The 11,727-nt window shown below is 47.8% G+C and overlaps 1 long non-coding RNA gene across 2 annotated transcripts; it reads left to right on the top strand.

The window, feature by feature from the left end:
• The first annotated feature begins 2,212 nt into the window (after window positions 1-2,212).
• On the top strand, window positions 2,213-11,210 carry LOC126938778 (uncharacterized). 2 transcript variants are annotated; one of them, XR_007720172.1, is made up of 4 exons: window positions 2,213-2,353; window positions 2,753-2,888; window positions 9,770-10,435; window positions 10,654-11,210. It is a non-coding gene; the product is annotated as an uncharacterized LOC126938778 (long non-coding RNA). The 2 variants fall into 2 exon arrangements; XR_007720173.1 differs by lacking the exons at window positions 9,770-10,435; window positions 10,654-11,210 and adding an exon at window positions 3,670-4,097.
• Window positions 11,211-11,727: the final 517 nt, after the last annotated feature.

The following is an 11,727-nucleotide window of genomic DNA, read 5'->3' on the forward strand; positions in this document are numbered from 1 at the left end:
ATAATTCTCAGCCATCAAAGGGACATTTCTCTTCTGACTTCATCTCTCTGACACACAGGAGATTTTTAAAAGAAGAAACAGGGGAGGAAAACAACCCCTCTACAAAGCAGGAACATTTTTAAAAGCACAGCGATTTTGCCGTCATGCTCTGGCCTTTCTGATATCTCCAATGAAAGAGGAAAGGAATTTTGGGGAAGAGCCAATTTTTCCCAGCTCTTGGCACATACCTGCAGCTCCAGAAGTGTCTGGGGGAACCTGAACAGGTGGTGGCCATCTGACAAGCTCCCTAAGGCAGGGTTTAAAGAGACATACACTTGGATGACATTGCCAAGTTGGGAAGTGTGCCTCTCTCTCCCTTCTGACACCTCTTCTTCTCCAATCAAGACTTTGCCAAGAGGGTGCTTGAGGGAGGGACAAAGCCCACCCCTCCACCTCCATGCAAGAGGGCACCTGGAAGAGGGACCCGAGGCTGGATGCCCCTTGTAGCCTAGAGCTCTCCTTCCCAAGGAAGGTGATAATAAAGGGAACACAGAAGGCAACACCACCCAGAAGGTTGTCATAGACATGGTTGCAAACGCTTCCAAGAGTCAGGTACAACACATCATTGTCATGGTATAAGCATCTACTACTTGGAGTTGAAGACCAGATTCCTAGAGACTGCTGAGCCTGATGTAGCTTTAAGAACAAACCCTGCCTAATAAGAGCCATTAGAGGAATCACCTGCTCAAAAGCTACTTAAAGGCACTGGTGAAACAAAAATCAGGCAAAAATGGAAGGGAATTGATACTTGGAAGAACAGCAATGGGTATACTTAATGTTTTTAAAGCTTTTCTCCTGAGGGCAGATCATAGTCAGTGTCACATAATGTAGCTAAATTTATAGGAAACCCACAGTCTTAGTTGCTGGAAGAATCAGAGAAAATGTGGGTGAACACGTCCAGTGGAAAGTGACTTGAAAAATCCTATAAGGGAGACAGTCACAAAGATTAAATCCCAATTTCTATGTATAAACTGCCCAAATCTCTGGCTGATCCTTCAGCATACATACATAGGGAAGATTCCAACAACCCAGCTAAGATTAAAATAACTGAACTGAGATTTTGGCTACTGTGCACCAGAGGTGAGACAGAGTTTGAATTCTGAGTTCAGCCAATTTTTTTTAAATCAAAAGTCTTCAGAGGAATATAATAGAACCCAGAGTCTCTCCAATATATCATTCAAAATGTTCAGGATACTATCCAAAATTACTAAACATATGAAGAAACAGGAAAATGTGACCATACTCAAGAGAAAAGGCAATCAACTGAGACCATGGTGACATGACATTGTGGCTTCAATGGAACAGAAGTGGGCCTGGAATAAGAAATTGCTTTGCAGGAGAAGCTCCAACTATGAGGTCAGATAAGCCTGGGTTTGTGTCCCACCTCTAACACTCACAGCTATGTGACCTTGACAATTAGTTCCTTTACTTATCTGAGCCTCAGTTTTCTCATCTGCTAAAAGAAATCTGCCAAAAGAAAATAACACTGCCTTCCTTCCATGATTATTATAGAACAAAATGAAATAATGAATATGAAGGTACCTGGAATGACATTTGTCATATAGTATAAGATCAATAACTATTTCTTGACTCAAAATAATGATTTTCAAATCAACAGTATATCCCTATCTTCTCTACCACAACAGTCTGTAAATCCTCTGACATTCCATCTCCTTCTTTTCTTTTCTTTTCTTTTTTTTCAGACAGAGTCTCACTCTGTCACCCAGGTTGGAGTGCAGTGGTGTGATCTTGGCTCACTGCAATCCCCGCCTCCCAAGCAATTCTTCTGCCTCAGTCTCCCAAGTAGCTGGGACTACAGGCGTGGGCCACCACACCTGGCTCATTTTTGTATTTTTAGTAGAGACGGGGTTTCACCATGTTGGCCAGGCTGGTCTCAAACTCCTGACCTCAGGTAATCCACCCGCCTCAGCCTCCCAAAGTGGTGAGATTATAGGCATGAGCCACCACACCTGGCCCATCTCCTTCATTTCTTAAAATGGAAACGTTTTGGATCAAATGCCCTGAGTCCTAGAGAAATCTCTCTAATACAATCTAAGGGACAGCCCCTCCCATCTGTTTATGCATCATAATAATGCATGCATAATGCATGCATAATGAATGCATCATAATAATGCATGCATTCAGACATATCTTCAAGAGGGCCCTAGAAGAGATTAAGAGAAGAGAAAGTAGCAAGGCCTCTACCTAGAAATCATTTTCGTTAAATGGTTGTCTGAACAAAGTCCTCCCTCCCCCAAATCCTGGAACCTGGAAGCCTCACCTGCAACTGGAAGCATGTTGATCAGGAACTGAGGTACCACGATAGTCATAGGATCAGATGTTACTTAGGGTAGAGGGAGACTGAGAGTTGACTTTGTCTAGTCTCTTCCTTTCAGACATGGGGAAGCTAAAGCCCAGGAAGGAAATATCATTGTGGCAGGTGCCCATGGCAAATTAATAGAAGAAGAATCCATCATCTTCATACGGCACCTTAGAGGATACCAAGCACATATCCATTCATAATTTTATTTCATACTACACCAATACTACAGCTTTATTAGCTATAAGGAAGGGCTGATGGAAGGGAATGCTTTTCCCCTTTTTGAGATGAAGAAATTGAGATTCTAAAACGCAGTATGACTTGTTTCATGTCACCCTGACAAGTAATGTCTACTTGGAACTCATTCTAGGTCTCTCAATCCTTTATCCTCAGACATAGCCATTTCTATCAGACCATGTACCTGAGAATGCTTTTCTTGGAGTCCATCCCAAGCAGAGGAAACTGGACAGAAAGTAGGACAATCTCAGGAGGATCCACCTTGGGAGGTGGCAGGGACCAGCCTCTACTGGTTAGTTATGGGGGCAAAGTCAGCCAGATTCCCACCCCACCTGTTCTGGGCCCATAAAGCGCTGGGGCTTTGATCTTAGGAATAGCCTTTGGGACATCTCTCTAGGCTTCTGGGGTTGGATTGCTGTAGGGGATCTCACCACCCTCAGACTGAGAGGACCTCCTGGGAGACTGCAAAAGTCTCAGAAGAAGCCTTTTGTACAACTGGGCCTCTCTCTCTCTCTCTCTCACACACACACACTCACACAGACACACATACAAACACACACACACACTCCTGAAGAAGGCTATGTTTGCTCTGGAAGGCCAGCCAAGCCCCTTGACTCTGGCCTAGTGCCCCCTTCCCTCTGCCCTCATCCTCTTCTCCTCAGTACCCAGCCCAGGCCTGGTCTACAGAGAAACCAGATTAGGGTTTGTGAGTAGCCCCTCCCTCTAATGCCTGAGGACAGTCCTTGCTTCCTCATTGGACCACACTTGCCCCATCTGTCCAGGGCACAGACAACTTCCCCTCAGGCTCATGGCCTGGAGCTGAGGCCCAGGGCCTCTACACTCTCTGTAGCCCCACTCCCACCTCTGCCTCCCCACACTGTGCCCCCTCCCTCAGACCCGTCCTCCATCCCTTCCTCATCCCCAAATGCCACTATTCTGGGGTGCTCATAAATCGCCAAGTTTGACTCATTTTTCTTCATAAATCCAGAGCTTCTGGCTTCCTATTTGATTTGTGTTTCTGAATTATCCATGAAATTTTCAATGGCTTAGCGAGCAACGGCTTCAATTTTCAGGAGCAGAGGTCCCCCTCAGCCCCTGAGAGATGCTACTGAGCTGGTGATGGTGGGGTCACCAAAGGGGGTAAAATCAGAAAAGAAATGGACTTAGCCGGGCACACAGTCTGCTCCTGGAACAACGACGCATCCCCTCACATTTCTTTGAGCCCAGGATCATGAATCGCCAAAGCATGAAGCCTGGAAGGAAACTTCAGACTCACCTGATATTTTAGAGGTTTCCTTTTTTATTGTGGTATAACACGCATACTGTAAAATTTACCATTTCCACCATTTCTAAGTGTGCATTTGAGCAGCATTAAGTGCATTCACATTGTTGTGCAACCATCACTACCCTCCATCTCCAGCGCTTCCCCTGATTCTCCAGACTGAAAAGCCAAGTGCAGAAAGACAAAAGCCACGGCTCAGGCTGCGCAGCATGTCCTACTAGAGGCCAGCTTAGAATCTGTCCAGCCAAGGGTCCCCAAGAAGCCAGCCCCGGTGGGGACAGGGCTGTGTGTGTACTCCTGGAGAGAAAGGGCTTGTCCCTACAGTCTTGCCACCTGCCCCCACCCCAGCACCTACTCACCCCCTTCTTCCTCTAAAATGGCCCCCAGCTGCAATGGAGCCAGCCTGCGGTGGGGGCTGAGGCCCCCAGCAGGTTTATGGAAGCCATTCATCCCCAGCTGAGAGCTTAAACACATCTACATAATCAGCTCCTCTCGACCCGCTGCTCCCACCATTTCTCATGAAACCTCACTGAGGCACTGAGTCTTTTTCTTTTTTCTTTTTTTTTTTTTTTAATCAAAAACATCAATCGACACAGAGCAGTCCGGAAACCTCCTGCCTCCATTGCCAACCCTTCCCCTCCCCCAACCAAGTGGCTGGGTAGGGGTGGGGCTCTGTGTAGACACAGGACTCTGGTGTGACACAGACTAGATGCAACCCTGGGGTAGGAGGGGGACAGTGATAAAATGCATCTCCCCGGCACACACAGACACATGCTGTGCACAACAGGTGCACGTGAGTGTGAGCATTTAATTGCCGTGGGAAACCATTTCCTGATAATAAATGCCACCCCATCTCTCTCCCTCTCTGCTCTTGCCAGACGACTTTTACTGAAATATTTGTCCTCACAATGAGCCCTCAGCCTCTATCTGAATAATTCATACCTGGGTAGAACTGGGTCTCACTGGGAGGTATGGGATGAAGTGGAGGAACTGGGGAAAGCAGCTCCTGACAGAGGTCGGGGCTCAGGCCAGTCCATCAGAAGTGGGAGGGAAGAGCATTCCCTGAGAAGGTGACATTTAAGCTGACAGCTGAAAGTTTTAAACAGGGAGGGGAGAGCATTTCCAGGCAGAGGGACCACAGGTCTCAAGCCCTTGCCTGTGACACCTTGTCCAAGCCAATCTCTTCTGGGTAGGGGGTGTCCCTCTGCCTGGCTCACCACTACCTCCTATCCAGGAACACAGCCACCCTGTGCGATGAACCAGGCAGACATTTTAGAGAGGAGGAAAGTGCAACTGAGAGACATTGAGGGACTTGCTCAAGGCCCTGTGGACCAGGACCAGGACCCTCCTACCTCTAGATCCTGTTCTATGTACTTCCCTGGAGGCCCCAAAGAAACTGAATGGACGCTGAGGCCAGCACAGGTCCCACCTCCTGCCCCGAGGCCCCTTCATTCCGCTGCGCAGCACAGAGAGATGCTGTCCTGCAGAGCAGCCTCCCAAGAACGGTCCAGGCTCCAGCATCTGACCACCTGGCTGCGCATCTCACTCCCTGCAGCAAACTCCCTTCACCTCTCAAGCCTCACTTTCCTCATCTGTAAAATGAGGTCAGTCATGTTCCCTACTCAATAAGGTTGCTCTATAGTGTCAGTGCTTACATAGGAAGCACTCCAAGGAAAAAAAAAAATGTAAATCGGATTAGTACTACTCAGGTTCAGGCACCAGATAAGATTAAGTGTTTTCATTTGCCTTAAAAATGAAACACGCAGTCCAACCCTCACATCCACGGTTTTTATAGAAATCAACACTCTCTCTATCCTATTCCACCTATTTTCCACCCCCTACAAATGGCCAAAACTACTGATCATTGCCCGATGAGAAGAAAACATCAGGTGGCTGTGATGGTCCATTAAGACAAGTGTAGAGTGGCTTTGCACACTGGAAGGGGCTGCACCAATGGTCTTTGCTGATTAACATGCTCTTGGAGTACCAGCCTCATTATCTGATGCTCCTGGGCCCTGACACTCCCTCTACTTCTATTTTTTGTTTGTGAGCAAGCAGCCATACAGCTGCACCTAAATCATGAACAGACTTTTTGTGTTGTAATCGAATAAAACTTACCACAAAGCTAATCAGCCACACATGGGTGCTGTGCATTATGATTATTCTGCTTCTTGGAGATAAGCTCCCAATAGTAAGCAACGGCTCAGATAAAACGTAGGTTTATGGGATTTTTCTTCGTTGGTTCTTTGGAATCTTTAAATGGTGCTGGTGTTAGATTTAAGCTATATCACAGACACATATGCTGAAATTCACTTTCAGGAAATTCCAAAGGCTCTGGATCCATCAGCCAGGGTTCCCTGATGCCCTTGACCCATCCAGCCACATGCAGGCTGAGGTTCCCTGGGCCCTGGAGTATGTCTTTTTCATTCCTCCCATCAGATGTCTGAAACGCAAGCCTGTCCATCAGCCTCAGGGAGCTGTGATAGAAAGATCATGGATGTCTTACATTCAAATCCTGGCTCTGCTACTCACTAGCCACATGACCTGGTATAAGTACTTTTCTTTTCAAAACCTAGTTTCCAGCCAGGTGTGGTGGTTCACGCCTGTAATTCCAGTGCTTTTGGGAGGCCAAGGTAGCAGGACCACTTGAGCCCAGGAGTTCAAAACCAACTTGGGTTTGAAGTTGTAGAGAGATCATATCTCTACAATTTTTTTTAATTAGCCAGGCATAGTGGCACATGCGTGTACTCCCAGCTATTTGAGAGGCTGAAGTGAGAGTATCCCTTTTGCCCAGAAGTTCAAGCCTGCAGTGAGCTGTGATTGCACCACTGCACTCCAGCCTGGGAGACAGAGAAAGACTTTGTCTCCACAAACTAAAAACACCTTGTTTCCCCCTCTATACATTATACATGGAGTCAATGTAAGGATAAAGGAAATCACAAATGTTTTAACAGGGTGGAATATTGTACACTGTTTCAGTTCCAATACCAGCCCAGCTACTGGAAGGCTGTGTGGCCTTCGACAAGTCATTTGACTTCTCTCAGCTTCAGTCCTCATCTGTAAAATCAGAATAGGAATAGTACCCACCCCACAAGCTGTTTGTGGGGATTCATAGTGATATTACATATAAAGTGCATGGAAGAATACCTGACACATAGAGAGCACAAAACAAATTATTGGGGTGGTTGTTGAGCATTGTTACTTGTCCTGTGCTTGGCACGTCTTAGGCACGCTTCTCAAATATGTTGGTTCCCCATGTTTGCTCCCACATGGAAGAGACAGCACAGGAGTCCTGGGCAATGGTAGCCTAGGTACCCACAGCCATTGCTGCGTGGCCCAGGTAGGTAGCACTGATCCTCAGCTTCATTTGGAGTAGGGATGGGGATGGAATTGGGTAGAATCTGGACAGGGAAAGGGCAGGGAGGAAATCGGACTGGTGGGAGGCCAGAGCTTAGGCAAGTAAGGCTCCGGATCTCAGGGGTGTGACTTAACAAAGCTGATATACCCAAAAATGTGGGCCTTCACCCTTGGCAATTCTGAGAAGAGATGCCCAGCAGCCCTGACTTTGAAATGTGCTCCACTCAATTGCGAATGAATAATTTACAGTCTTTGATCTTATATTGCTGAGAAGGAGAGGGAGAAGACCATGAGGGCATCGGGTACAAGAAGATGAGAAAGTATGAGAGGAAATAACTTAACCCTCTCTGGCCTATCTGAACTTTCAAGTCCCCCTGAGAGACGACTGGCAGAATCTGGCACTGGAAAGCCTGCTGACTCCTTCCTGTCGGGGCCCGTGCACCCTGGGTAGCAAGAGCCACGTGAACACGTTTGGGTTAGTGCATCAATAAGATTAGCAGGAAAGAAAAAGGAGAAGTTGTCAGAATGTGAGACACAAAGGTGTAAAGCTTTTATCAGCATTGCCAAACGACTTCAGTCTCCCCCACCTAGATCCCATCGCTCCTGCTGACAAACCACTCTTTTTCTTCATCCAGAAAACACTGATATAGCCCTTTGTCCACCAGCCTGTGGGTGTGAATGACATGAACAACACCCAAATATTGCAAGTTCCAAGCACCTATCTGCCAACTCAGGGGATCTCAATCCTCTGCAAACCTCTCTCCCACTCCTGGGAGCCCCAAGAGGTCTCTCACTATGGATGGGGCTGGGTTTCCACTCTCTAGTTTGCTCTGCATGTGGCTTTGTTCCCCCAAGAAATCTGCAAATTGACTATGACAAAACACGTTCACTAAATGAGCTTGTTAAAAGTCATAGGATTATTTTAACCAAATAATTTTGAGCACCGACTTTGTAGCCGGCACCGTGCTAAGAGCTCAGCCTGCTCCTGGAAGGAAGCAAACTCATCCATGCCCTGTCCAGGGACTGCAAGAAGGGTACCCGCCAGGGTGCTGCTTGGGCACCAAAGGCTTAGAGTTGATGAAATAATGTTTAGTCCACACACACAGCTTTTGCTCTCTGGAGACCCTTGACCCACCAAATTCACTCAGTTTGGAGGGGTTCACACACCCATTCCCAGAATGACTGCCCCTCTGTTTCTCAGGCAGTCTGCAGCAGCCAGACCTCAAGGCTAAACCTTTTCAGCCCCCATGATGAATTCTCTCTCAGGGACCCCACTGTCCTCCAGCACCCTGGCCTCCACTGCCCCTCCCTTTGGTCCAGCAGACACAACTCTAAATATGTGTCACCCCATTTTGTGTCACCCTATTTGTAGACAGAATTCAGTGCTTGCCCCCCACAAAATCTTACTCTTCCACGAATCCATGAATGCAAATAGGTCCTTGGGCTAAGAGGGGTCATTACCATACTTGCCAGCTTCATCAGAATCTCCGCTTTGGCCTGGCTGACCCAGAACCTGCTGCCTCCCTTAGCACCAGGAGCTCTGTCCTGATTGACAGGCCCTGGTGGGAAAAAGCCACTGGGGCTCAAGGCTGGGATGAAAGCCCACTTCACTAACATTGCCTGTCCTCCCAGAGCTGGGCCTGGTCTTTTCTGAGCCTTGCAGGAAAACAGTGTAGATGTGCCTGGGATGCAGGTGTCCCTGGCATGGCCACCTTAATCTGGCCCTTCCAGCTGGAACTCAAAATAAGCAGGAAAATGTGTTGAGAGGGGACTGAAAGGTTGGAGGGGTGGTGGTAACCCATGGACCAGCCCTATACTCCCCAGGTTGGACGACCTAGAGGTCCCAACTTTGACCTGGATCTGGGTTCCAACCAATGGTTTCTGTGGCTCCCTGCCTCCTTCTTGAGGCCAGGTCCCACTTGAGGCTCCCATTCTGATACCTGTGACCAAATCCTTGGACCTGAGACCTTGCTTTAGTGGCAACTGAATAGTAATTTAAAATTCAATAATAGCCTTTAATCCCAGCACATTGGGAGGCTGAGGGGGGTGGGTCACTTGAGGTCAGGAGTTCCAGATCAGCCTGGCCAACATGGAGAAACTCTGTCTCTACCAAAAATACAAAAATTAGTTGGGTACAGTGGCGCACGCTTGTAATCCCAGCTACTTGGGAGGCTGAGGTAGAAGATCGTTTGAACTCAGGAGGTGGAGGTTGGAGTGTGCCGAAATCGCGCCACTGCACTCCAGCCTAAATGACAGAGTGAAACTCCATCTCAAAAGTAAATAAACAAAAAAATAAATAAATAAATAAATGTCAATAGTAATAGCTAGCATTATTGAGCACTCTGCATATTCCTGAGCCAGATACTGTTATCTATAATTCATTTAATCTTCACACAACCTTGTGAGGTAAGTATTACTATTAACCCCATTTTGCATATCTAAAATCTGAGGCATGTGCCTCAAGGGCTGATGGTCTTACCTAGTAACCCGTCCACCTGCTAACAGACCTCTCCTCCCTGATACCTCTCTCTCAGCATGACATCATCTAGCCAAGCTCAAGTCAAAGCTGAAGACAAGACTGCCAGACCTATGCTAGATGCCTCATGGACATCTTATTCCAACCTTAAAACAACTGTGGATGATGAACATTACTCCCCCACTTTGCAGATTCCAATACTGAGGCTCAGAGGCTTAAAGGACATGCCCAGGTTTGCATAGCCAGTAAGTGGCAAAGCTATAATAAGTAAGCCCCTCCTCATGCTTCCTGTCACCCAGTATATCTTCTACACACACATCTAACATCCATAGCTGCAAGCAGGCACCCCATGCTTACCTCTGCTCTCTTTCCCAGCTCTGATCCTGGAGTCTCTGTTCTAGGTGGGACAAGAGGCAAGGGGAGCGGGGGAAAGGCCCAGGTAAATGCTGCAGGGATGAAGATTTGGGGGAATTCTCTGGACAGGTGCACCCTTCTCCCTTCTGCCCCTTTCTTCCCTAGGAAATCTTGGTGAAGAGAAATACTTGAAGATGGAGGCCTCTTGTAAAACTAATTACAGGTCCTCCAAGCTCCACAAACAGGTTCTTCACTCCCCTGAATGCAAGGCTCCCAGGTTCAGGCTGGCAGGTGCCCCTCTGTCACCTGGGATGAATGTCTCTTAACATCCTGCCCACCCTCATCTCCAGGGCCACAGCCCCAACCAGAGGTGAGATGTAGGTGACACCTGTTAGCCCTCACCCCCTGACCCAGCACAAGTGGGGAAGAGAGCACCAGTGGGTCTTGCCTTCCTCCTCTATCCCCACCTTCCATTTTGTTTTGTTAAATAAACCTCCTTCTGCCAAACAGAAGTGCCACTTCCCAAGCTCCCCAATCCTGTTGCTGTTGCCAGGCTTGTAAAGCCTGGCCTCCCAATGCCTCTTACAGGAAGCCTTCCCTGAACAGCCACACCCAGCTCTGCATCCCCCAGGCTGGAATGTGTCCCTTTGCTCTAGCTGAAGTCTTCGTAAGTGTTCTTGTAAGAGTGGGGAAGCTGTCTAGACTCTGCCTTCAGGCCTTTGTAAATGCTGTTTTGTCTTCAAAAAAAAATCACTCCACCTACTCTTCCCAAAAATCTTATGCTTCAATGTAGAGTGCAAATGTCACCTCCTCTGCAAAGTCATTTACAATCACCCCTCAGGGTCCATTATTCCCTGATCAGTGCCCATGACGATGTACCCCCTTTTATCATTCCCTGGGATATACTCGTGGCCCCAGAGACTGAGCTTCTGGACAGCAGAGCAGAGTCTTACTCAGCTCGGCATGCACAGGGTCAGTGCATAGTAGGTGCTCAAGAAAAGCTGAGTGGATAAGCAATTTGTCCTTTCCCTGGGGTGGGAGCTGTCAGGCAGGGTGGCTGGGAATTTTTTGCAGATCAAGCACTGAAGTGGGGCCAAGGGCAGAATCTACCTGGAGCTGGACACCCCATGGGTCCTCAGAGCACGCCACACTTGGAGATGATGAGTAAAGCCAACATTTAGCTGGCACTTACAAGGGTGCTGGGTGCTGTGCCAATTGTGTGTACTCTTCATAATAACTGTCTCATGGATACTATTAGCCCCCTTTTCAGATGGGGAAATGGAAGGTCAGAGGGATTAATTAAGCTGACTATGGTGACAAAGGTATTAAGTGACGTGGCTGGAACTCAGATCCTCTCTGATTCTGGAATGCAGGCAGAGCACATGCCCTGTACTCTGGGATCCACACTCCCCACCATTGAGCAGTACTCCCTCTTGTTTGGGTTTGAGTTCATGGTCAAAAAGACTGGAGGCTGAGCTGAGTTGGAGGGGGCCGCTCCTGCCCCCTCCCCTGCCAGGACTCAAACTACCAGGGGATACCATCAAAGGTAAAATACCCTGGTCAATTACAAAGTCAATTCTCCACTAAGAAGATAAGCCTCACCGTTAGTCAGATGGAGGTCCTTACCCGGGGCACCCACCACCTGCAAATGCTAATTAGAGA

This window comes from Macaca thibetana, chromosome 16 (genome assembly GCF_024542745.1).
Source record: "Macaca thibetana thibetana isolate TM-01 chromosome 16, ASM2454274v1, whole genome shotgun sequence".
In the NCBI taxonomy this organism is placed as follows: Eukaryota; Metazoa; Chordata; class Mammalia; order Primates; family Cercopithecidae; genus Macaca; species Macaca thibetana.